The 25,575-nt window shown below is 45.5% G+C and overlaps 1 protein-coding gene across 3 annotated transcripts in view; it reads right to left on the bottom strand.

Moving 5' to 3' along the window:
• EPB41L3 (erythrocyte membrane protein band 4.1 like 3) overlaps window positions 1-25,309 on the bottom strand; it is a 232,322-nt gene extending 207,013 nt beyond the window's left edge. Inside the window, exon 1 of one of the 3 annotated variants that reach the window (XM_060613308.3) lies at window positions 25,124-25,309. The gene's annotated coding sequence lies outside the window, so the exon portion shown is untranslated. The other 2 variants (XM_078435398.2, XM_060613301.3) reach the window with 2 other exon arrangements.
• Window positions 25,310-25,575: the final 266 nt, after the last annotated feature.

The raw sequence follows: 25,575 nt of genomic DNA, 5'->3' as shown, positions 1-25,575 counted from the left end.
CCCGCCTAATAAAGCAGAAAATCAGCTATTAAAGATGTACTCATGGGGCGCCTGGGTGGCTCAGTCGGTTAAGCCGCCGACTTCGGCTCAGGTCATGATCTCGCGGTCCGTGAGTTCGAGCCCCGCGTCGGGCTCTGTGCTGACAGCTCAGAGCCTGGAGCCTGTTTCAGATTCTGTGTCTCCCTCTCTCTGACCCTCCCCCGTTCATGCTCTCTCTCTGTCTCAAAAATAAATAAACGTTAAAATTTTTTTTTTTTTAAAAAATAAAAAAAAAAGATGTACTCATAGTTAGATTAAGGAGTTCGATCACCCTCAAAAACAAGAATTGGAAATCCAAATGGAATTTGTAGGTACGAGGTTTATGTGCACTCGAAAAAAAGTTAGCCTCTGATTTTCCACCAAAACTACTTAGTTCTATTAAAATACGATCATACTGTCAGATGGAAAAACATCAACTTCTCTAGAAACAGAAATCACTTACACAAGGCAAATCACCCTAAGATGTCTTTTACTATAATCGCTCTTGCCCCAAGGCCCTGCCACCACAGGATTGTCACTTTTGACTCACGAACGAGCTTTATAGAACTGCCAGATGAAAGACACATTTAGTTGTACATGACATATTATTGCCTGAGATGCACCAAAATTCCATCTTTGGGGGCACAGAAGAATCAAACAGTATATTAAACTGGTTAAAAGATAACATGTCTAGGGAAAACACTTTATGAATCAATGACCCTCGTGGCACTGGGCAGGTTATGTAGTACCTCAGCTTGCGCAACCCATAGAATTAGGTGATAGAGTGTTCCTGTATCATAAAGTTGCTATGAAATGAAACGGGACTCACGTAAAATCCATAACCCAGCGCCTGGGGGAGAGGAAGTGAGGATGTGCCGCTGAATGTGAAGGTGGTAATGACAGGTGATCGTGCACATCACGGTCAGGGTGCAAATCTACCACCTGTTTCTTCGTGTGTGTGTTTTGTTTTTGTTTTTGTTTTGTTTTGTTTTAGAAAATGGTCCCTAATTGGCCAAACCAATAATTCTTTAGGCTGCAGAGTTAGCCTATCTTCCTGCCAGTAAGTACACCAAAAACAGATTAAAAACCCCAAACGACCCCCAATTCAAAAGAGTCCCTCGGAGAAGGACAGATACCATATGTGTTCACTCTTATGTGGATCCTGAGAAACTTAACAGAAACCCATGGGGGAGGGGAAGGAAAAAAAAGAGGTTAGAGTAGAAGAGAGCCAAAGCATAAGAGACTCTTAAAAACTGAGAACAGACTGAAGGTTGACGGGGGGTGGGAGGGAGGGGAGGGTGGGTGATGGGTATTGAGGAGGGCACCTTTTGGGAGGAGCACTGGGTGTTGTATGGAAACCAATTTGACAACAAATTTCATATATTGAAGAAAAAAAAACGAAAACAAAAACAAAAACAAAAGAGTCCCTCGGTAGAAGAAGGCCTTAGGAAAAGGAGAGGGAGATGCTGGTGGGGAGAACACGCAAGGACGGTTACAGAGGCAGTTGAAAAATAATAGGAAAACAGCCTTGCTTACACTTTGCTACTTTTAGGATCAGAGATTTCTGAAGATTTTCTGAGCCTCTCACAAATAAAGCATTATCTTCAGAAGGCATTCAAGGTCTCAGACAAAAGAATTCACAAGATTTAGCTCATGATCAATTTAGAATAAGTAAGTTCTGGCTACTGATCATTACTGGAAGAGAAAATGAGATTTTAAGGATGATTGTCTAGCTGGTTATTGTTTCTGAGAAGGAGGGAGATGAAAAGACCTGGAGAGATACAAAGAGGAAAACAAGCAATGTGAATTCCAGAAGGAAATTTTAATACGGAGCAAAGAGTTATAACATAACCCAACAGGCAAAACAGCTGATTAGGTGCTAACTGTGTCAAATTAACTACTCACAGCTCACAGATTAAACTCAAATGACACATATTCCTAAGGCTATTTATGGACAACTAAATCATCTAAGAGAAAGATTCACAAATTGCTTACACCAGAATAGAAAATCTTACAAACCTTGATGCCAAATTTCATGCTCACACTCAATATAATTTTAGAAATTTCAGAAATAACAGATTGCAACAACAAACGTGTTCGCTCCCAGCAAGTGAAATCCTGTTACCTCAACTGGCTAAGACAGTGACATGGCAGTTTGAAATTTGCTTAGTGGGAGACTCAGGATTAAAGTGGAATTGATAAGCAAGACAATGATTTTCCTACAGAGGTATACCTCAACTGATTTCTTTTTTTTCCCCAGGAATCGGCCATGCCGAGCACTTTAAGAAAGGTATAGGAGCTATGAGACCAGCCGCTTCTATAATATCTTGCTAATCAAAGACTTTTCTCGGAATCCCGCTTCCCACAGGCTTCAAAACTAGAAAAAAAAATGTACTTAAAAGTTTATTTTTTGTATTTAAAATCTGACTGCTTTCTAGTCTCCATTCCATAGCAAGAAATCCACCAACAGACTTACACCCTCTCCCCCAGTCGTGGTCCTGCGCGCAGAATGGCTGAGTGCCTGTTATATATCCTTATCACCCAGCTTTGGAACAACGAAATTAGAGTTTGATATTTAAGTTTGGCGACTTTGACTTTGTCCATCTACTTAAGGACCAACTGAAGTGGCAAGTTTTCACGTCAAGATTCATGACTCATTTAACGTAAGTACATCGACAATGAAAATTTCCACTGTGTTGTTTTCCAATGCATTTATATCGGAAACGATGCCAGCACCACAAAAATAAATACATTTGTATCTGCCATAATTGGTACCAATGAATATTTGAGGTGTGTGATTGACAGAGACGACTGAACAAGAGCCTTAGAAAAGTCCATTTCAAACTATACGAGATATTTTTGAATTGCTTTGTTATAAAAAACTATTATTCAAGATTGTATTAACCTCCCCAAACAGAATACCAAGAGCAAAATTTTAAATACCAACTCTTGTCACTGAATATGATTCATCCTTGTTTCATTTGAATTTGGGTACTCCTAATAAGACACATCAAGATTTCTCCATCTTTACCGCAGGCAGATTAACTCTAACTGAAGGCACATGGGGTGCACGTACATGGGCGCTGAGATGCTGGAGGTATTTTCCCATCGAACAATCTCATTTGGCAGTTTTCTTCTTCCACACACAAAGGGAAAAACCAACAACTTAAACATTAATTTCAGGGACTCACCCACATAATCAACGTCCCATTGCGCAGAGAGGACATTTTTCCAGACGATGGGCAGATCCACGTTCCACGTTCCGAGAGGCAGCGAGACAGGAAGGGTGGGCAGAAAAGAGAAGAAAAATTAGGAATAATTCAAAAGCTGGCGGCAACTTACCCCCATACTAAGCATGATAATTAGAGTTCTCTCCTTTCCTGAAAACTGCCCACTGCCAAGATACTGCGGATTAAGGGGAAAGTTGCTGTAGAAAAACAAGGTAGATAATTCATGAGAGAGCCAAAGGGATCTCTCATTAACATTTTCATTTAGCAGTTGCAAATAAGAGAAAACACATGCAAGCCACTTTTGAATATGTAATAGATGTTTCCAGAAGGAGACTATGAAAAGAGCTGTATGAACATATAGGGACATAAAAATAATGAAAGCAAGCCTGAACTAGGAGGGGGAGGGGAGGATGGCTGCAAGGCAAAGACTCAGCAGACTCAAAATCACCATCAGAAAACCCAGTAAAATTATTTACACATCCCAACAAGCCCTTGACTAAAATCATTCTAATTCTATATTCTCAAGGAATATCAATTATAACCCGTTTCAGATGTGCTACAGGTCGGAGTCAGAGAATAGAATTTGGATTTTTCAAAGAAAGGACCAAGGAAATAAGTTATTTATTTCCTTTTATAAAGGCGCAGAAAAAATTTGTACGTGGCATAAAAACTTCTAGTCCACATTGTTTTTCAACCCTACAAGCCACGATGGTTGCTTTATTAGGGAAGAAAATTTACGGTATTAAATCACATAAAACGTATTTTCAAGTAGATGGAGCCCCCCGATGCTGAGTCTTCATTGAAAACAGCTCATGTGTCACAGGCTTTCCACATGAGCAGTCACTTTGGAAAACCAGGCCGGGCCAAGGTCATGCTAGAGGAATTCTGTGATCCTGGGGTATGCTGGGGCCTTCCACTACTAATCCATTCCATCACCAGCTACCGTTAACTCAAAAGAATTGAAAGCAAGGACTCAGAGCGTTATTTGTACACCCACATTCACAGAAATACTGTACGCAATAGCCAAAGAGTGGAAGCAACCCAGATGTGCACTGGCGCACGAACGGAGACACAAGACGCGATATACCGCATGTGACGGAATGCTGTTCACCTTTAAAGAAGGAAATTCCAACACGTGTCACAACCTGGAAGAACCCTGAGGACATCATGCTAAATAAAACAGGCCAGACAGAAGAAGACAAATACTGCATGATTCCACTTACACGAGGTACTTAGAGGAGTGAAGTTCGTAGAGGCAGAAAGAAAGTACTAGGCACGGGGGGCGGGGGGTGATGGAGAAGTTGAGAGTTGTTGTTCAATGAGAAGACAAAGAGTGTTTTGCAGGTTGGTTGTACGCCAATGTGAATGTGTGTAATACTACTGAATTGCACACTTAAAAATGGTTAAGGTGGCAGGAGCACCTGGGAAGTTTGGTCGGTTAAGCGGCCAACATCAGCTCAGGTCATGATCTCGCGGTCCGTGATGTTCAAGCCTCACCACGTAGGGCTCTGTGCTGAGAGCTCAGGGCCTAGAGCCTGCTTCGGATTCTGGGTCTCCCTCTTTCTCTGCCCCCCCCCACCGCCTGCTCATACTATCTCCCAAAAATAAACATTAAAAAAAAATTTTAATGGTTAAGAGGGTCAATTTTAGGTGATACGTAATTTACTACAATTCAAAACAAAAAAGCCAGTGTTAGAATGGTACTTTGGAACTACTTGGCTGCTCTTCCTAGATCCAGTCTCCAAAGGAAAGAAGGAAGACAAGCGTGTAAGTCAACACTCAGTGTAGAGTGTTAAAAAGACTGTAATCTGTAATAGAACAAAGGCGGCCTAGCATGAATTCAAGAAATTTGGTCTTCCTCTCAGCAGATGATAGGATGACAGTTGTCACGTAAAGGGCTGTGGTCTTCTCGGAGTTATAGCAGAAATCATGACAGATAGGCCTGCGAAGAACAGAGATGAGCCAGCCCGTCAGCACATAGCCCCCTCCCTTCCTATGCAAGTCTAAGACACTTTGAAAAGAGTCCATGCAAGGTCTTCCTAGCATTCTTAATATATTTTAAAAGTTTAGTAATTGGCTCATGGATAGTGTGTGTTTAATCTCCTCTCACTGGTCCTGGTAATGAATGGTGAATTTTCTTCTCGTTGTAGACATGCGCACTTTAATAGTACTGACCAAAGGGTCTAACGGATCCTCTTGCATACATAAACCATTTTTGTTTGCTAAAGAATCAGAAAAGAGAATATAATGGTGCATCCCTGAGTCACTATAACAGAAGTAAGCTTAAATATCTGTTTTGCATCACTTTCTGCCCATGATTTCTGTCACTGGCCCTCTGTGAACATGGGTTGACCTTGCAATGAGGGAAGACAACTTGCATAGGGAAGTCCTTAGGGAGTCGAAGTACGGTACGGTCTTTGAAGGAACTGGATGATCTTGAGAAAGCCACTAAACACCTTTCTCCTTGAGTGGAAATCACAGTTGTGATGATTTTCTCATAGTTATGGTACAGATCAAACAAAATGATGATTGAAAAAGACCTTTGGGAAATACAAATCTGTGGAAATTTGGCAGTGGTGGGAGTGGGGGGCGGGGAGGCTTTGGGATGTCCCTACTTGTGGTCTGCCTCTTGGCAGGAAGGCTCAGTTCTTTCCCAGAAGGTGAGGAATGTCCATATAAGACAGTATAGGCTTCAGTCTCAACTTAACTTTTCAACCTTATTTTCCATTATCTGGCAGTCACCCTATTGACTTATTTCCAACCAAACGAAGGCCCATGAGTCTAGAGTCATGGTTCTTATAGTCCGGGATCCCTGGGAGGTCCCTGAGACTTTTCTAGGAGGCTTATGAGATCAAAACCTTTTTCCTACTCATACCAAGATATTATTGGTCTTTTCACTCTCAATCTCTCAGGAATGAACAGTGGAAGTTTCCAGAAGCTACATGATGTATATCACACCCTCAGTTTCTCATACCGGAACAAACATAAGAATCCGTTCTCTTCTTAAGCCAGACATTAAAGAGATTGCCGTGGCACTCTTAACCCTAAATTATTTTTGTTTTGGAAAATATAGTTAACGGTCATGAAAATATTTATGTTAACATGGAATGGACTTTTATTGTTATTTTTAAGTGAATTAAAAGTATTTAAAAATGTCTTCGCTGTCATTTCTTACACACATTATTATTTTTAAAGTCCATTTATTCATTCATTCATCCATGTTCAGTAATCTCTGCACCTAACACGGGGCTCAAACTCGCAACCCTAAGATCAAGAGTAGCATTCTCTTCTGACTGAGCCAGCCAGGTGCCCCTCAGTTTTCATTTCTAATGCAATACATGCCTATAGATACAACACGTATAAATAGAAGTTCATTGCATTTGTCAATTACTTTAAAGGATGTACAGAGGTCCTGAGATGGAAATATTTGAGAACCGCTGTGTCTAGAGCAGACAGCAGGAGGGTGAATAATATAAGGCAGGCTGAAGAAGGATACAGGAGCAGATCAAGAAGCAGGAACATACTCCAGTGGCCACGTGACGGATTCTAGTCTTCACGTCAGAGCAATGTCAGGCTATTCCATACATGTAGGAGGTGGCAATTAATGTCCCTTTCTCTGTATGTGATAGTTGTACAGAGTTACTCATGGTTCAATTTACTTTTCCACCCTATAACGATTCGCTATAAAAAATGAATTCATAAAGCTCCATCAGAAAGCTACATCACCCTAGGGCCGCTTGGGTGGCTTGGTAGGTTGGGTGTCCGGTCCGGCAGGTTGGGCGTCGGCTCAGGTCAGGATCTCACTGCCCGTGAGTTCGGGCCCCACGTCGGGCTCTGTGCTGACAGCTCAGAGCCTGGAGCCTGCTTCCAATTCTGTGGCTCCCTCTCTCTCTGCTCCTTTCTGACTCGTGCTCTGTCTCTCTCTCTCTCTCTTTCTCTCAAAAGTAAATAAACGTTAAAAAAAAATTTTTTTTAAAGAAAGTTCCATCACCCTATAATCAATCTCCAGGTTGCTTTCTAACGTCTTTTCTTTCTTTAAGTTTATTTCTTTATTTTGAGAGACAGAGAGAGAGAGAGAGTACAAGCAGGGGAGGGGCAGAGAGAGAGGTTCCCAAGCCGACCCCACACGCTATTAGTGTGGAGCCCGACGGAGGGCTTGAACCCATGAACAGTGAGATCATGACCTGAGCCGAAATCAAGAGTCAGATGCTTAACCCACTGAGCCACCCAGGCGGCCTGGGGCTGCTTTCTAAAAGAATAACTTCCCCTACACGGTCAGATGCAGTGTTTTCACCATGCTCACCACTTAAAACCAACTGTATGGTTAATCTGGAAGCGGGAAATGTTTATAGATGGGCTTACTTTTATCTCCCAATAATCAGTAGGTAGCCCACATTCCAGTGGAGCCAGACTCTGGGGCAGAACTCCCATTCTGGCCATGTGCCCTGGGGTGGAAGGAAATGGCCCTTCCTCACATGGGGAGGCCCTCTTGTTCGACTTGGAACCATCTCTGCTCAGCCTCCTGGGCTCTTTTACCCCTCTCCCCTCCGAAGCTGTTGCGAACTGTATCCATGTCAAGTCCCTTCTGCATTCCCTCCACTCTTAGGAAATAACCTCCCTTCTCTCTTCACTGAGAAGCTACAGGCAGGAAGCTATGGAGTCATTAGCCATGCGCCATGACTATAAAATTTATGAGTTGTAACTTGAGTGTCGGCAGGATAAAAATAATTATCTTAACATGCAGTTTCCAGGAATAAATAGCAACTAAAAGCATGATTCTGATTTTCAATAACAAGAAAATAATTGTATATTAGTGAAGTCAGTGAGAAAAGACAGATCTAAGCCATGTCAAGGCAAGGGAATGTGTATGAAGAGGGACTATGGAACGTAGCCAGGAGACAAGGCTTGTTACAGCAAAAAATGTTATCAAAGTACATTCTCCAGGGACGTCTGTTAGAACAGCATGACTAAGGAGACAGCCTGTACCTTAAAGGGAGCAACAGATAAGGCGTTGGAACCTCCATCGAGACTAGGGCAACAGAAGGGTGCCTGACTGGCTCAGTGGGTTGAGCGTCTGACTTTGGCTCAGGTCATGATCTCATGGTTTGTGAGTTCGAACCTGGCATGAAGCTCTGGGCACTGACAGTGCAGGCATGCTTGGCATTTTCTCTCTCTCTCTCTCTGCCCCTCCCCCACCCATGCTTTTTCTCTCTCTCAAAAGAAATAAATAAACTTTTTTTTTTTTTTTTGAAGAGTGGGGCAGTAAAGCACCAAGACCGGGGGGCAGATCTTTAAAATTGCTAGCCATCTAAGCACAACATGCATGGGATTCAACTTTGCAGGGTATCTAGTTGCAAAAAATATTTAAAGGTGCCTCTTTTTTTTGTTTCCATTTTTTTTTCTTTTTTTGGAGGGGTTGTAAAGAAGGAGGGAACCTGTGATTTCACAGACACAGTCTGTCTTTTTTGAATCGACTTTGGTTTGGGTGAGTCACTCGGCCTGCGTAAGCCTTGATTTTGCTCTCTCTTAACATCACACACCGCAGAGGTGTGGCAAAGGCCAGGAATGAAGACACCACCAGCTCTTAGAGCAGAATGCTCGGCACATAGTAGGCGCTCAGCAAAGGGCAGCTCTTTTTTTCTCTGGCTCTTTCCCTTTTTTCTTATTTTCTCAGCTGGCATCCCAGATAGCTATGATGCATATGTATACACATAGATGTTTTTTAACAGACAAAAAAATAGAAAGAGAGCAAATGTGTATATATTGTGAAGACGGATGCTGGTAATGAATATATTAAAAATACAATCCTGTATCCGTGGATATCTGACACTGGATGTGGTAACTGAATAGGTGTAGATCCTGTAACTTCTTTAACATTAACGTTTGTCTAGAATCTTGCTGAGATTTCATTTACCCTCCTCTTCTGAAGGCTTCTCCTTACTCCATTTTTGCCAAAGACAACCCCTTTTCTGTGCTACGGAATCCCTTCCTCCATGGGGCAAAATCCATTTCTGCCTGGGATGTCCTGGTTCTCTGACCTCCAGTTCTCCTCCAGCGTCTCACCCGTTCCTTTGAGGGGGTCCCTCTGGTTTTCTTTACCTGGGTTTCTCGCCTTCCCCACACTACCCTTCCCTATCCTCTGATCTATATGTGGCTTCTTTTTTCCTTCCAGGCATGGGTAAGCTTATAGGTCTTTGAGGAGGGTTATAGGCATCGTGGTCACTTGGTTGCCTTGCATAGAAATACTATGACAGATCCCTTTCCTCACCCCATCCTCTCCTCACGTCAGTTTTTATACCTACAGCTCCCGTGCAGCCCGCCGATGCGGCTCTGCCTCAAGTCCTCTGTGTATGTGTCTCCTCCTCCCTCTCTCTCATCACTTTCCACCGCTCAACATTTGCCTGACCCCCAAAGCCTTACTTTCCCTTCAAGTCCAAGGTGAACATCACCTCTCCTGGGAAACCTTCCTGCTCTCCCTGTCAGAATTAACCGCTCCTCTTTGGTGTTTCCCCATAACCGGGGTGGCCACTTAAAAATGCACATAAAATGTTTTATTGTGCAATAATTTCATACCTAGTGTAAGCTATGAGGCATAATAATAAAATGCACATCTGTGAGCCTAGCACCTATCTTAAATAAGAAGAATATTATCAATATCATTGCATCTACAATTCAATCCTCCTGCCCCCCGCCCCCCCACATAGGTTTTCCTAAAGGATGCTGTTCAGTTTTCCATGGAAAACTTGAGCCTTAGAAAAATGGTATTATATCATTCAACCTTCTGCAACTTTTTTTTTCATCAACTGTGTTAAAGATTCTTCCACGTGGTTGGTTGACACCTGTAGTTCATTCGCTTTTGTGGCCGTATAATATCTCATTTTGTGACTATGCCATAATTTACTTATCCAGTCTCCTGTGCATAGACATTTGTGTCGTTTCCAATTTCTTGCTAATATGGATATTTTGAAACATTTTATACTGTGTATGTGGGACAATTTTTCAATGGTTTCTTGAGATAGTCAATATCTTATTCACTCAATATTAAATTAATAAGATGATATGCAGAAATGCTACGTTGGCAGTGTATATATCTTTATAACATAATGCATAATTGTTTTCCCGTATTGTTGCGTCAGATTACCCACTCCCCCCAATGTATAAGATTTGATATTTTCATAAAATTGTCTTTTGAAACTCATCACTATCACACTTTATACCATGCTTGGTGGTATATAAATACTCATCTCCCTATGAGATGATAAATATCATATTTTATTCTTGTTTATCCCCATGGCCTGCATCAGTTATAAAAAATACTTCTAAAAATGATAAATGAATACCAAACTGGAATAAATACAACAACCTGTATTTGATTTGAGTTACAAGACTTTTGCTTTTTTTTTTTTTTAAGTATATTTACTTATTTTGAGAGAGAGAGAGAGAGAAAGGATGAGTCGGGGGGCGGGGGGACAGAGAGAGAGGAAGAGAGAGAATCCTCGCATCTTTGCCAGCAGAGCCCGACGTGGGGCTCACACTCATGAACCATGAGATCACGACCTGAGCTGAAATCAATGTCGTACACTTAACCCACTGAGCCACCCGGGTGCCCCGACTTTCTGCTTCTTAATGCAAACACCATGGAAAGGTTATGGTATTATCAATCGTTTGCACAAAATGATTAATCCAATCAGATTGCTTTCCTATTAGCTCAGCAGAACTAAGAAAATGATAGTTTCGTTTGAGAAAGAGAGAAGGTACTACATTTGAAGCAAGAAATACATTTTGGAAAGAAGAGCCTAAAGAGTGTGACTCGGGATGTGGACACTAGAGCCCAGAGAGATGAGCACTAGGAGATAAATAAGGGGTTCGGGAAGGGAATCACAAAACACTTCATACTCAGCCAAAGATTTTCACCTGAGGTTCTCCATGTGGCTTCCTGACCCAAACTCTCACAACTGATGCTAATATTTCCAAAAAAAAAAAAAAAAAATTAACGTTTTTATATTTCAAGAGACAGAGAGGGGCAGGGCACGAGCAGGGGAGGGGCAGAGAGAGAGGGAGACACAGAATCCAAAGCAGGCTCCAGGCTCTGAGCTGTCAGCACAGAGCCCAGCGCAGGGCTTGAACTTCAAAATTTTTTTATAATATAGATTGAATGTGGTCGTCTGGGCTAGCCTGGAAACCTAACCATAACTTTTAACATTTTCTCTCAGGGTAAAGAACTCAAAAATTCTGAACAACTACTGACAAACACACTTTTGGAAAAATGACTCATCTGTAAAATGGGGAATGCCTATATTCAGAAAGTAGGTCTCTGCCTTTTATCACTCCAATCTCTTCACCCCGAGGGCCAAAGAAGCCAGAGGCTAAAGAAAAGAAGCATTTCTGTGCTCTTAAAAACAAAACGCACAACATCCATTAAACTACACTTTGATCACTGCTTGTCTTCCGCTTTGAAAAATCACTCAGAAAAGGAGTACCCAAACCTCCGCAAGTAGGAGATAGGCAGGCATTCCTTATGGGGGAAATGTAAGAAATTGAAAAGAAGCCACTGGCTCAAAAAAGAGGAAGACTATGTCAGCAGCATTACTCAACCTGTGTCTAAAGGGCATAAGATACTCCTGAAACCTCCACGTGAAGGCAATTGACAATAAAAGGCTTCAAAACATCCCGAGGTCATTGACCTTGTCCTGCTCACATCTTTGATGCTGGCTTTCACATCATGTGCAAACTGATACTTTAGTAGGTCAATGCCTAAAAACAAATTCCTGAATTCAGTAGGTCTATTTGTGAACAGAGACGAGTCAATAAAAAGTGGGTAAGAACTACACCATAAATCTCAAGCCAGCAACCCCACACAGGCGCAATTCCGCCTGTCTCTACAACAACAAAACCATCCAACCATCAAAAAAGAAATGCATTTGGAACAGAACTCAGTGTTTTCAGTCCTGGTAGAATGCACATGCTCACCGCACTCTATTTGGTGTCAAGGGGATAGCCAATGCTTGCTGAACTTACAGGGAAAGGTTTAATAGAGGTCTTTAAAATATTACTCTGATTAACTCTGACACCTCAACTGTTTCCGAAAATCCATGAACCGCTGTGCTTTAATTTTCGTCCTAGTTCACAATGCTGAGGCACTGTAGCGATTTGCATTTATTGAACACCTCCTATGTCACAAAATCTGGCTCTTGGCTATTAAGAGAGTTTGGGTTTTGGGGGGGGGGTGGGAAGCGCTAGGATGATGTTCGGGGGTTGACTCGGGTTAATTTTCTGTGAACGCAACACAATTGGATACGCAGCATTCACTCTCCTCCACGTCCAGCACCGTGAGGTGTAGCGTGAGGAAATGATGCTTTTTCCCTCTGGCATGTGTTTTTCAATTCTCAACTCTTTTTCCTCAATCTTGCTGAAATTATACTTCCGGTCGGAGGAATAACTTGATGGGTCAGGCACTTTCTCTCAAATGAACTCATTTCCAAGTAGGAAGTTAACTGCATTCCCATGGAAAGTCACTGGGGGTTCAGCCCAGCTGTTCCAGAGAGTATCATATGAGCAGCTCACAGTAAAGGCCACTTGCTACTTTCCAGCCCTGCCTGGTGGACTTTCATCTTCCACTAGACTAACAGCTAGTCAGATGTAACCGACACTGCCTTTCCACGGAGTCAGGAGAAAGCATTTTGAAAGATGGGCTACACGTTAGCTTGTATTTATCCTATCAGTAGATTTCAATGGAAACTACACGGAGAAAGCATCTTGCTAGGCTTTGGAAAGATTGTACTTAGAGTAATTTATTTATTCATTCATTCGCTCACTCCTTTAGTTAAAAACCACCTGCCTAGCCCCTCCTATGCCTGGAGTTGATCCCCCGCCCCTGGAGCGGCTCCCCCAGGGAGCTCTATCTTTTCTGCACATGCTCTGTCTGCTGACAGCCAGTTATCTGAAAAATGTGGCCAAGCAAATGGCAGAGGCTAACTAATGTTCAGAGGAGAAAACCGGAAGGAGGGAGTGATCCTGTTCTCATTCCTTGGCCATCGATGCTTCCCGCAGCCCGCTCTTGACCCCCCAAATTACAGCCTCCCTCCAGCCCACCTCACACTCCTTGGCCTCGTGTTCCCAGCCCTGGGATTCTCTGGCATAGCGGGACAAAAACCTACCCAGAACATCTTTAAATTTGTGAGGAGAGTTAGAAGAAGAGGGAAATAAAATGAGATTCCGGGTAACACGGTCAAGCAGGGGAAATGCTGAGCTGGTTCAGAAAAACAGTAGATTAACTGTCATCAGGCTAACATTACCAATTATCCAGAGACTTAAAGTGAGATTACTTGGGCTGATAACAATAATGCCATTCTTGTTAAAGAATTCTTTAGGACTTTTATATAGCAAAGTGCTATTTCCATTTCCTTGTGTCAAACTGTCTCGGTAACACTGACCCGTAAAAACTGTCACGGTACTTGTGCTGTGTTATCAGGTTTAAAAAACAAAAGGTTTTTAACCTATCATGACGCTTTAGGATCGTAGATTTGAAAGCTGAAGCAGCTGTAACTCCATCATAAAGATGAGTAAACTGTCATCCAGGGAAATTAAGTGACGATGAACCCACAATCTGGAAAATTACACCAATGTTTATTTTTCCTGAAACACATTTAGTTATCTCCTAACCGTATCATAGGGAGAGCAAAGCTACACTTAAGGCAAAATAGGACATGAAGTCAGCTGAAATGCAAGAGTGTATTCGTGTGCTAAAAGTACAGGACATAAAACAAAACATCATGATAGTTTTTTACTCAGGGAAAAGGTCTGACAACCGGGTCACATGTACAGCATTACTCATTGGTGCATTACCTAATTAATTTTCATCTTTCATATGCTTTTCAAATGGCTAAGAATAGCACAAATTACTCATCCCTTATAAATACAATGCAGACGATGTTGCAACATGATAATATTCCCCGGAATTCATAAATTTTGTGGCAGAAAAGTATCTAAGTCATCCCGCCTTTTAAAAAATAAGATCTTGGGGCGCCTGGGTGGTGCAGTCGGTTAAGCGTCCGACTTCAGCCAGGTCACGATCTCGCGGTCTGTGAGTTCGAGCCCCACGTCGGGCTCTGGGCTGATGGCTCGGAGCCTGGAGCCTGTTTCCGATTCTGTGTCTCCCTCTCTCTCTGCCCCTCCCCCGTTCATGCTCTGTCTCTCTCTGTCCCAAAAATAAATAAAAAACGTTGAAAAAAAAAATAAGATCTTATGTGTTTCCAATATCTAACCATAAGAGAAAAAGCAAAGAGCCTCCTGAGAAAGGACCCAGGTCAAGGGAGAAAATAACCAAGGGGCAAATCTCGGCCCGAGGCCAGTGTGGACGCGACAGGAAATGCAAAACCTTCCAGCTGCCCCTCTAACTTCCTGTCCTCTTGTGCCATTAGACTTCCCCACTCACAGTCGTGGTAATCTTTCTATATCTAACCCCCTCATATTACGCTTTGGCATAAAATCCTGCCTTGTTTCCCCAGGAAGCCTATCTGATAAATTCCACAATTTCATAAGCTTACAAGTTGGGTATACTTGCTCAGATTTACCATGTACCAAGCATTGTATAGGAAAACACAGAAGTTGTAACAGACTCGGAGTGCGATACAGAGTATGTCTTGCTCTGTCCTCCATTCTAGAACCCAGATGCTTGCGCCTGAATCCCAGGGGTAAGAGCCGCGTCTGTGCGATCACAGAGTCCACTGAATGGCATTGCTATGTGGTGGTGTCGTCAAGGCAAGGGGTGACTAGTGGACCTCACGGGGCCACAGGGGTAACAGCGCCCTGAGCAGTGACCCACGACCTGCACCCGGTCCAGACTCGAGGCGGGCCGAGGAACGCATCACATGCCGGCAGTCCTGGTGGCTCTGTGTTAGGTTCGGGCCACAGCGAGTTTAGGAGCATCCGTGGTGCCTTGGGGATCTTTGAGGTGAAATGTCAGCATGGTGGCCAGAACAAGAACAAATAAAAATGGTGGGGGGCGCCCAGCACAGAGAAGGCTTGGTTTTGCAAGCAGGGGATCCTCCAGGCTTCCTAAAGGCCAGTCGGGAGAAAGGGGACTATGGTTAGAATTACCGTTGTTGCAAGGTGGTGACAAAGTCCAAGAAGTACGGTTGTGCCACAGTTTATTAAGCTGTTTGGCCTTGGAAACATGGGTTACTCTTACATCCACTATCAATTAGAGAGCTCTTTCAAAACAAAAACAAAACAAAACAAAACAAAAAAACAGATCAGCTCTGTCCACTTGAAAAAAAAAATGAGGTACAGCAGTTTTACCTAATTATCTTGGTAATTAAACCATCAGTGTAGATGCCTTCAAGATCAAGGAGCCTAAATAAATCTGCCACATATTATTTTAGTGTAGGCAGAGATAAATGTCCCTGATGCTCATTATTTTTCCAACACGCATGATGCAGATACAGAGGGGGTAGACTAAAAATAATAATTTCTATTTGATTTTGAAATGCAGAAACATTTTGCAGTAGGATTATCAGGTTTATCTTCCTAATTGCGTTTTGCTTTGGTTACTATTTAAAAAAAAAAAAAAAACTTGAAAAGTGGCAAAGAGATTACATTTAAATATACTCAGGATTAAAGGTTATTTTTTAATGTGTATACATTTTTTGAGAGACAGAGAGAGGCAGAGCGTGAGTGGGGAGGGGCAGAGAGAGAGGGAGACACAGAATCCGAAGCAGGCTCCAGGCTCTGAGTGGTCAGCCCAGAGCCCGACATGGGGCTCGAACCCACGAACCGTGAGATCATGACCTGAGCTGAAGTCGGAGGCTTAACTGACTGAGTCACCCAGGCGCCCCTAAAGGTTATTTTTTTTTAAATGACTAAAAAATAAACAAACATCGTCAGGACCAAAAGCTTGAAACACAAATATTGAGAGTAAAAGTTGATTGTTTAAATATAAATTGCCGGGGCGCCTGGGTGGCGCAGTCGGTTGAGCGTCCGACTTCAGCCAGGTCACGATCTCGTGGTCCGTGAGTTCGAGCCCCGCGTCAGGCTCTGGGCTGACGGCTCGGAGCCTGGAGCCTGTTTCCGATTCTGTGTCTCCCTCTCTCTCTGCCCCTCCCCCGTTCATGCTCTGCCTCTCTCTGTCCCAAAAATAAATAAAAAAGTTGAAAAAAATTAAAAAAAAAAAAATATAAATTGTCACATTTGAATTAACTGTTACAAAACGTGCATCATATGACACAAACGAATGGGTGTATTTGTTGGAGCACTTACCATGTGCCAGACATTTTATAACTGTTATTTCCATTTCTTATAACAATTCTGCTAGGGGAGCATTACTGAACCAGTTCCGCAGAAGAAGAAACAAAGACTCAGAAAACTTAGGTGATTTGTCTGTCCCCAGACACTCTGCTAGAACCCACTTGTACTGGAGCGGTTGGGTAATTACGGCAGCTTGACTGTCTCACTCCTGCACCCAAATCTTTATCTCAAGGTCTGTTTCCAAGAGAATCCAGACTAAAACAACACAGACACTGAGGTGTGTGTGTGCGTGTCTGGGGGACAGAAGCTTAGCTCACAGAAGTGTAAACGTAGGTGAAGGAAGGGAGAACATTCTCCAAAATCGACCATATTTAAACAATTCTTAAGGATCTATGCGAAAAGTCATCGTTAAGACCATGATAAAAGGGAATTTGTGAAATTGGCATGGAAGCAAAACACTGAGATACAGAGAAAGAAAGAGGCAAAAGGTGGCATCTTTTCTTTGTTCCCACCCCAGCATCCACCCACATATGAACATCTTCCTCTTTACTCAAAAAGATACTTCACTTCGACTCCTTACGCATTGGGATGGGTTCTGAATATAATATCAGGCTATTTGCTCATTGTGTATCAGATCGCCATGTTTATTCTATTTTTTAGGGTTTGTAGCTACGTCTTTTTAATTTTTTTAATGTCTGTTTATTTATTTGGCGGGGGGAGGTTGGGGCAGAGAGAGAGAGAAACCTCAGCAAGCTCTGAACTGTCAGGGGAGAGCCAGTTGCGGGGCTCGATCTCACAAACCATGAGATCGTCACCTGAGTGGAAACCAAGAGTCAAAAGCTTAACCAACTAAACCACCCAGCCACCCCTACATCTCTTTAAACATTCTCACATTGTGTTGATATTTTCTTATTTATAATGCAAATGAAAAAGGGCACCCAGCATTCAAAGACACAATGATTTTAGGTGGAATGCAAATGTATCTTAATCTGTTTAAACACTTTTTAAAATCTCTATTTATTTTTGAGAGAGAGAGAGAGAGAGATCAGGGGAGGAACAGAGAGAGAGGGAGACACACAATCCCAAGCAGGCTCCAGGCTCTGAGCTGTCAGCACAGAGCCCGACTCAGGGCTCGAACACACTAACTGTGAGATCATGAGCTGAGCCAAAGTTGGACGCTTAACCGACTGAGCCACCCAGCACCCTGTATCTTAATCTGTTTTAAATCAGACCACTAGCTTATCCAAATGGTCTTTGGCTACAGGGACTCCTGGTTTGATGATTCAGCTCTGCAGAGCTTTGTGGCTATTGGGGAAAAAATAAGTTCTCTAGGTAAAGGTGAATATGAGTCTCTGGTTAAATATTTGCTTGCATTTGAACTTGTTCTTGTGAATTTTCCACGATCTGCTTTTATATGGAAGAGGTGACAGAGTTGGGGAGATTGGCCGATTTTTAAAAAACTATCAGGCTAGTAATTAAAATATTATATCTCACTTTATCACATTAAGTTCTTTTTCATCCCCGGTGGAAAGTAGAGATACTAATCCTCCAATATTTCCACTTACCAGTGAGAAAGCTGCAGCAGAGAAAGGCTGAACAAGCTGTCAGAGGAAGTAAGTTTGGAAGAGTGTCCGGATAGAAATCACATGTATGGGCCAAATGTTTTCATATAGTGGCTGACCAACGTATTTTCCAGTTTGAAACATATGTCTGTAAGCTTTATGAACACGATGTGTCAAAATCTACATAACACAGCTCATCCACTTCCTCATATTCCAGAAGAGATCTGAGTATATAATTCTTACATTACGACAAAGTGTGTAATTCCCAACTATTCAAAACCTCAGTACCTGATCATGACCTGTTTTGTTCTACTGACTCATTTCCTGAGCAATGGGCACTTTCTAACTATTTGATGAGGACGGGTTTATACTCTCAAGTGTGAAGGTGGTATATTTAAGACTGTTTGGAAGCATTTCCATTCCCGGAATCTGGAAGCTGGCAAGCCTTTTACGATAATTTGTTTCTCCACCTGTCCTCAAACATGTCGTATACACCAGAGGCAGGGCTGTCTTTTCGTTCTTCTGGATCAGAAACATTGGAACGACTACCCATGCTAATTAACGCGCCATGATTCTATCTTGTGAATCAGGGAGCCGTGCTAGGAATCGGACAAAAGGCTCTGTAAAAGAGATTCTAGAGCAGATGAAGTCATAAGCCCCAAACCAAGAACTCTCTCACATATTTCCAGATGCTCCAGCAGTTCGCAGGCATCTTGCCAAGCAAGCATGCCTCATTTTTCTTTCAGCCCGGTTACTACCGGCTTGGCTCTCCACATTCAAGTCTGCTTTTTCGCCTCTCTACTATGAAGGATATTAAAAATTATATGGATCCTTCCGGCTACCAAAGCTTAAACTATTTGCGTAATGAAACACAAATGAGGTAAAGGGTGGTTTGTGAAGGTTCCAGGTGTCTGTCTCTTCTCCGCTTTGCCTATAAAGACCTGATCAAGCATTGGCTGCTTCCTCCTCATACTGCCTTTGCCTTGGGTTTAGAACATCTTTCTCCTGTGTCGCCCCTTCTCAGGCTCCGTATGATTGTTCACACAATGAAAAGTCCTTGAGTCCCCACTCTGGGCACCCCTTGGTGGTGAATTCAGAGATGAATGAGCTCTCAATCAACAGGAGCACACTGGAGAATAAATACAAGGGATGTGCCATGTGAGAAGAAAAAGCAAAGAGCTACAGAAGAAAAGATCAGGGAGAGGGACCTTCAGAGCGCGACCAAGAAAAACTTCCTGAGGAAGGTAGTGTTTGGGCTGAGCCTTCAAAAATCGGTAGGATTTCAAGATCTAGGGTGAGGAGACGCATTTCGGTTGAAGGAATTGGGTGATAAAACATACACGCGCGCGCGCACACACACACACACACACACACACACACACACACACACACAGCTAAAAAGATGCATCAGAAGTGGTGACAGGTGCGAGGTTTCCTGTTGGGACCAGTGGGATATAACGTTGGAGAGCTAGGAGACAGAACACAGTGTTCTGAATACAGATCTAAGGATTTTAGGAAAACAGGAGGGACTTGAGGTTTGGCGCTGGGGAGTGATGTAGATAAAATGCTACTGTGAAAGGATTGAAGTGCAAGCAGAAGTTAGGGGAGGAGGGAGGAGACAGGGCTAAGCTTATTAGCACAAAAATCCAAGCAGGAAGTGACAAGGGCCTGGGGCAGAACAGGTGGCAAATCTGAAGGGTTAGAAGTCCAGGAGCCACCACAACATGGCCACTGACATTTCTGAGGTGTGTGTCTGTGGGGGAGCCATGTGCGAAGAGGAAACCATAAACTAGCTTCCCCCTGGTGATTCACCGTTGCCCCGGGATAAAGAAGGAAAGCATAAAACTGACAAATGAGTTTTAGACATAGTCAGATTGAGGTGACCATGGAACAGCTGGGTAAAGATATCCACGTGGCAGGTGGAAATGCAAGAAATGCATAGGTTTCTAATGGAGGCTGAAGACTTAAAATCTGCAAATACCCCGCCCACCCAACCTCCACTCCTGCTTCTAGAAAACCAGAAGCTGGTTGCCAGGGCAGCTAACCTATAATGCAAGATGGGTGCCATGGGTTTTACCTGTTCCGGACCCCTCCCCAGGTTGCATTCCTAACTCCATTTTACTGGTGGGGACGCTGCAGCTCAGAGACTTTACATCATGTGCCGGAGTCAGCAGTAAGGGAGCCGAGTTCTGATTCACATCTTTGTTTGCAAGTTCCACGTCCACACTAAGAAATGATTGCCTCTTCCTCCTTTTATTTCAGGGCTCCCAATGTAAGGACTAGCACGCACTCCTTTGCCCACTAATATCTATTTTCCTGCTCTCTCCTGATCAGCCCCAATTATATCCAGAGCCACTCCCCATCCCATCACTGTTCTTAACCTAGTTAGCTGCTCAAACTTGCTCATTATAGAGGATTCCAAGATACTATACTTTCGGCCCCTGTGCCTTGAGCTCTGTCCACATTCCCACCAGGGTACGACCCCCTGGATAAACTTTGGGCTATGTAACCCACAGCTCCTCAACGTTTGCTGTCCATTCTTTCTTTCTTTTTCTTAAGATCTTATTTTTTCTTTGAAGATTTTATTAATCTCTGTACCTAACGTGGGACTTGAACTCATGACCCTGAGATCAAGAGTCGGACACTCCACCAGCTGAGCCAGCCAGGGGCCCCCTCCCAGAACACATGAACTTCAGAACACATGCTAGACATCCCTCAGAGCTGCTTTTTTTTAATGGGACATGTCATTACGGCATCAGCTGCTCCCAATCGAAAGTTTCACATGCTACTCAACCAAATATAAATAATTTTCTTCTCCCCAGCAACTTGGTAGCTACCTTTGATTTCTTTTTCGCCCTGGCGAAATGACAAATCCTAAACTTTCTAACAGCTCTCTGTATTTCTCCATCTGTACTACAGAGGTCATGCTAAAGCGGCTTTCAAATCTCTAGCCCCCAGCTCTACACTGAAAGTTATATTTTCTAATCAGTTGTGTGTCTCGTGATTCTTGGTTAACTTGCTCTGAATCAGAAAATTCTATGTTCCCTGTGCTACGTCTCACACTTTCCTTCCCTGTACCTCGGATAACTCTGAAGTCATAAAGGGATTCTCACAGGGTGGCAGGTGAAAATTATTATTCTCCTTCTAGAGGAGGAAGTGGCTGCTCGGAGTGGACTGTGACTCATTCGGCTCCCTGGGTCTTTTTAATGAACCGTTCACAGTCAACTGCCCCGGCCTCCAGAAGAGAAGAAACAGACATGGAGACTTCTTGAATAAAATGGTGGGCACAGAGGAGAGAGGACGTGGAGTGTTACAGGTCAAAAGAGAGAGCAGGAAAGAATCAATAACAAGGCAGGCTGACCTTCAGGGAACTTCTTTTTAGTCTGTTTACATACGGTCCTAGGGGTGAACTTCTTCAAATCCAAACCACAAGACCCCTCCTGAGTGAAGTTTCCTTTGCTGTTGCTGCGCTAAGCTGGGGCTCACTTTGCTAAGACCTATTACCTTTCTCACCTGCCTATACAATAGCAACAAAATTATGACTCCTTTTTAGCTCACCAACTAGAATATGGAGGCAGATGCCGTGTCATGCTTACCTTTGTCATCCTAGCCTTTGAATAATGAATATATCTAAAATAGAATACTTGTGAAAGTAGTGAGATCCCCGTTTCTAGAAGTATTCAACCAGACTATTATAGAGGGACTTCAGCCATGCCGCTGTCATTCTGTCATTTATAAAATCCCTAATATCTTAAGGGCATTCGTGTGTGTGTGTGTGTGTGTGTGTGTGTGTGTGTGTGACAGAGAGAGAGAGAGAGGGAGAGAGACAGAGAGAGAGTGCACGAGTGAGGAAGGGGAAGAGAGAGAGGGAGAGAGAGAATTCCAAGCAGGCTCCACCCTGTTAGCACAGAGCCCAATTCGGGGCTGGAACCCATGAATCATGAGATCATGACCTGAGCCAAAATCAAGATGCTTAACTGACAAGGCCATCCAGGCACCCAGAGCATTCTTATTTAAAGGGGTGGCACCAACCCCAAATTTAACAATATATGTAAAAATAAGTTTAAAGTTTACAAATATATACAACTAAATAATACATACTAGTCCTCAAAGTGACTATTACAATTAGTTTAATATTCTGATTGTAATAATGATGGATCATAGAAATTATTAAATGTCTTCAGGCTAAAGTTTTTAATCACAAGCGCGGGTGTATAAATGTTAATTGAACACCGCACCTACTATATATCTCAGACCCTAGGGATAAAAGGATAAGAAACACGGAGCCCTGCCTTCAATCATTTACATTCTAGTGAAGGGTTATCTCCATTATTGGGATTGAGAGGTCACAGTCTAGTTATATAATTTTATTTTGTACCTCTGCTCCTCAGCACAGAGAATGTTTTCTTTGGGTTACTTCCCTTTAAAAGAAGCCTGTTTAAAAGTCCTCTTCGGAAACTAACGTTAGGAGAGAGGATCTTTAACCCCTGAGGTGACTCAAGTCTCTACTGTGAATGATCCAGCTGGGAAATGCCTATGGCAGAAAAAGGAAGGGGAAGAAGGAGGCCTGCAAGGTCATTTCAAAACCAACCTGAACTCGAACCCCTCCTGGCTATAAATTAAGGGTAGAGATGTGTACACCTTCACCCTCACCCCACATCCACTCCCACCTCCAAAGGCAACACAATTGCAACGTGGGAAGAGCAAACCTTGCTGGGCCCCTTAGTAACTGTCATTCGGAGAAATGCAATATAGGGGCCTCCACCTAGACCCTGCTGTACCAGATTAGAGTCTGTTTCTAATCAAATGGAATTTAGGTTTAAACCGGAATTAGATTTGGGACTTAACAGTCATTTCTATTTTCATTCATTTCGTGGATTCCAGCTCTCTCTATCGGCCTAGTCTTAATCCAATGCACTTCGGAAGGAATTACACAGGAGTTGTCGCCGAGCCTGGGGGTGGGGGTGAAGGGGGCGCTAACGCTGGGGCCCCTCCGGAGACCTCTCGACTGGGTCAGCCTTGCCTTGCCCCGGGATTTTGGCGCTCACCGCCGTCCTACAGAGACTGCACTACGCGCCGGATCCCGGCGTTTCCCCTTTCCGCGTTTATTGGACGCCGCCTCCCGTTCCCGAGAGGATTTCGCCACCTGCACCCAGGCTTTCCCGGCTCAGAGACAGAAAGAAAAGCGAAAGCCGTGGCCCGCGGGCCAAAGGGGAGGCCCAACACGCCGCGCGGCTGCTGCTCCTGAATCCGCAGTGGCCGCGAGGGCTGTTAACCACACAGTGAAGACCCCCGTCCTCAACTTTCAGCGCAACTCCGGTGCCGCCGACACTGCCGCAGCCCCGACGAGCCCTCGCCGGCCTGCCCAGACCCGCCCACCCCCCGCCCCCTTCTCCCCGGCAACGCGACCCAGTGGCGCCCTCCGGCAGCGGGTCCCCGGCCACCCCACCTCCGGAGCAGCACGCCTCCAGCCTGCCCGCGCGGGCCTAGCTCCCTGGCCTCGGAGCAAGATGCGCCCAGGGGCGTTCGGCTGCTCAGCGGCCCCAACTTCGGCTTCCCAAGTGACACGACGCCCTCCCTCGAGCGCGCGCCTGCCTCTGCCAGCCTCCACCAGCCTCCACGCGAGGTCCTTACAGCCCCGCCGCGGGAAAATGAAATGCCCTGCGCGGGGCGCTCCCCTGGGTTTTGAGAAACCGCTTCATTGGCCTGGGAGGACGCCTCGATCCTCTACCCGCAACCTCTGGCCAGATGTTTTCCACCCTGGGACGCGCCCAGGTGGAGAGGCCTGGGAACTGGAGCGGGAGGAAAGGAGGCAGCAGCGCTGAGTTGCTGGGATGCAGTTGCGCGCCACTTGCGGTGAGGGGCTGAAGGGCCCTGCGGCTCGGCTCCTCTGAGGAGGGGGAGCGGGCTCCTGTGCCTCTGCCTCGCGGAGGATCGCACACGCTCACCCTGGCGCGCGCGCGCGCACACACACACACACACACACACACACTGCCACCAGCACCCTCACCCCGTGAGCCGGGACGCGGAGGTCGGAGCCCCTGGCCACTTTAAGGCAGGGGCTGAAACGCCCAGATGGAGGCAGAGGCTCTCGCCTCTCCTCCAAGCTTGCACCATCCTAGGAGCTCCCCTCCACCTTCACCACCGGCACCCCCCAATTTCCCAGAGCAAGAAAGGTCTTGCTTCTGAGATTCTGCTTCCTGAGCTAGCGCTTCAAGCTGCAGGGGAGTGGGGGGGGGGGGCGGGATGGCTAGCGGGAGCACTGGAAAGCGAGTCCGCGCTCACCTCCGCCCTCCGCGCGGAGAACTGACCAGCCCCACTCGTCTCTGGAGCACAACTAGGCGGCCAAGGCCGGAGAGCCGGACCCCGGGGCGTTCCAATTCCAGCGAGGGCAGGGAGGGTAGTGACAGCAGCAGCCACTTCGCGCGTTGGCAAAGGCACGGAATCTCCGAATAGGCTGAACCGCCGGCGCGGAGGGGTGGAGGCGAAAGGGGCGGAGGAGGAGTTGCCGGGGCCGAGAGGGATGACGTCCTCCAGCGCCTCTGGCTCGCGGGGATTGAAGATTCCTGCGCTCGCCCGGCCCAACGCGCTCTCTCCAGGGCTTCGCAAAGGCGCCGCGCCCGGCTCCGCTGCGGCTCCCGAACGGCGCGCACGGGGGCGATCCCCGCCAGCTTGAACCAGGGTGCAAGCCCTCTGGCCATCTCAGAGCATCTCTCTGCCTGTCCACCCGCCTTGGGGTGCCCGCCCGAGAGTCCCTGCCGATTCTGGGCGGGCCCGGGCAGACAGCCCCCGGCCGGACCAGCCTCGCCCCTTCCTCGCTTTCTCCCTCATCGACCTCGAGCCAAGGGCAGGCGCCCGCGCCCCGGCTCCTGCCCACTGGGCGAGCCGATGTCCCGGCCAGCGCCCGGCTGCGAACAGGGATGGGGCACCGGAAAGAAGAAGCGCTCACCTGAGTCACCCGAAGCCTTCCTCTCCAGCCTCTCCTGGAGCCTGTTCGCAGCCCCCAGGCACAACCTTCCTCGAAGAAAAAAAGTAGCGCAAGGGCAGAAGAGAGGTAGGGCTGCTTACAGGTCCCTGCGCAGCGGCTTTTTCCTCCGGATTCTCCCGGGTCCAGTGTCGGGCTCGGCGGCGGGAAAGGGCTGTCGGAGGCTGGAAGGGGCCGCCAGACCCGGGCTGCTCCTGCAGCGGTGGCGGCGGCACCTCCAAGTTGCCACCTGCAGCGCGCGTCGGGCGCCTGTGACAGCCCGCGCCGCTCAGCCCGCGCCGGCCGGCCCTCCCCGCGCGTTGGTTGGCTGTGCCCCGCGCCTGGGCGGTCCCGGCGCTCGGCCCCGCCCCGCTCCCCGCCTCCGTGCGGCCGGTTCGCTGAGAGCGGGTCTCCTTCTAGGCCTCCCTGGGCTTTAGAAGCCGCGAGGTCTGGAAGGTTAGGCTTCGGCTTTGCAAGCAGGGGAAGAATCCGTCACGCACATGAACACGCACACACCCAATTTTCTGTAGGTTGGGGACTGGAGGAAAGAGAGAGG

This window comes from Panthera onca, chromosome D3 (assembly GCF_046562875.1).
Source record: "Panthera onca isolate mPanOnc1 chromosome D3, mPanOnc1 haplotype 2, whole genome shotgun sequence".
Lineage (NCBI taxonomy): Eukaryota > Metazoa > Chordata > Mammalia > Carnivora > Felidae > Panthera > Panthera onca.
The sequence above is the reverse complement of the archived record's forward strand: the minus strand, read 5'-3'. Positions and strand labels throughout refer to the sequence as shown.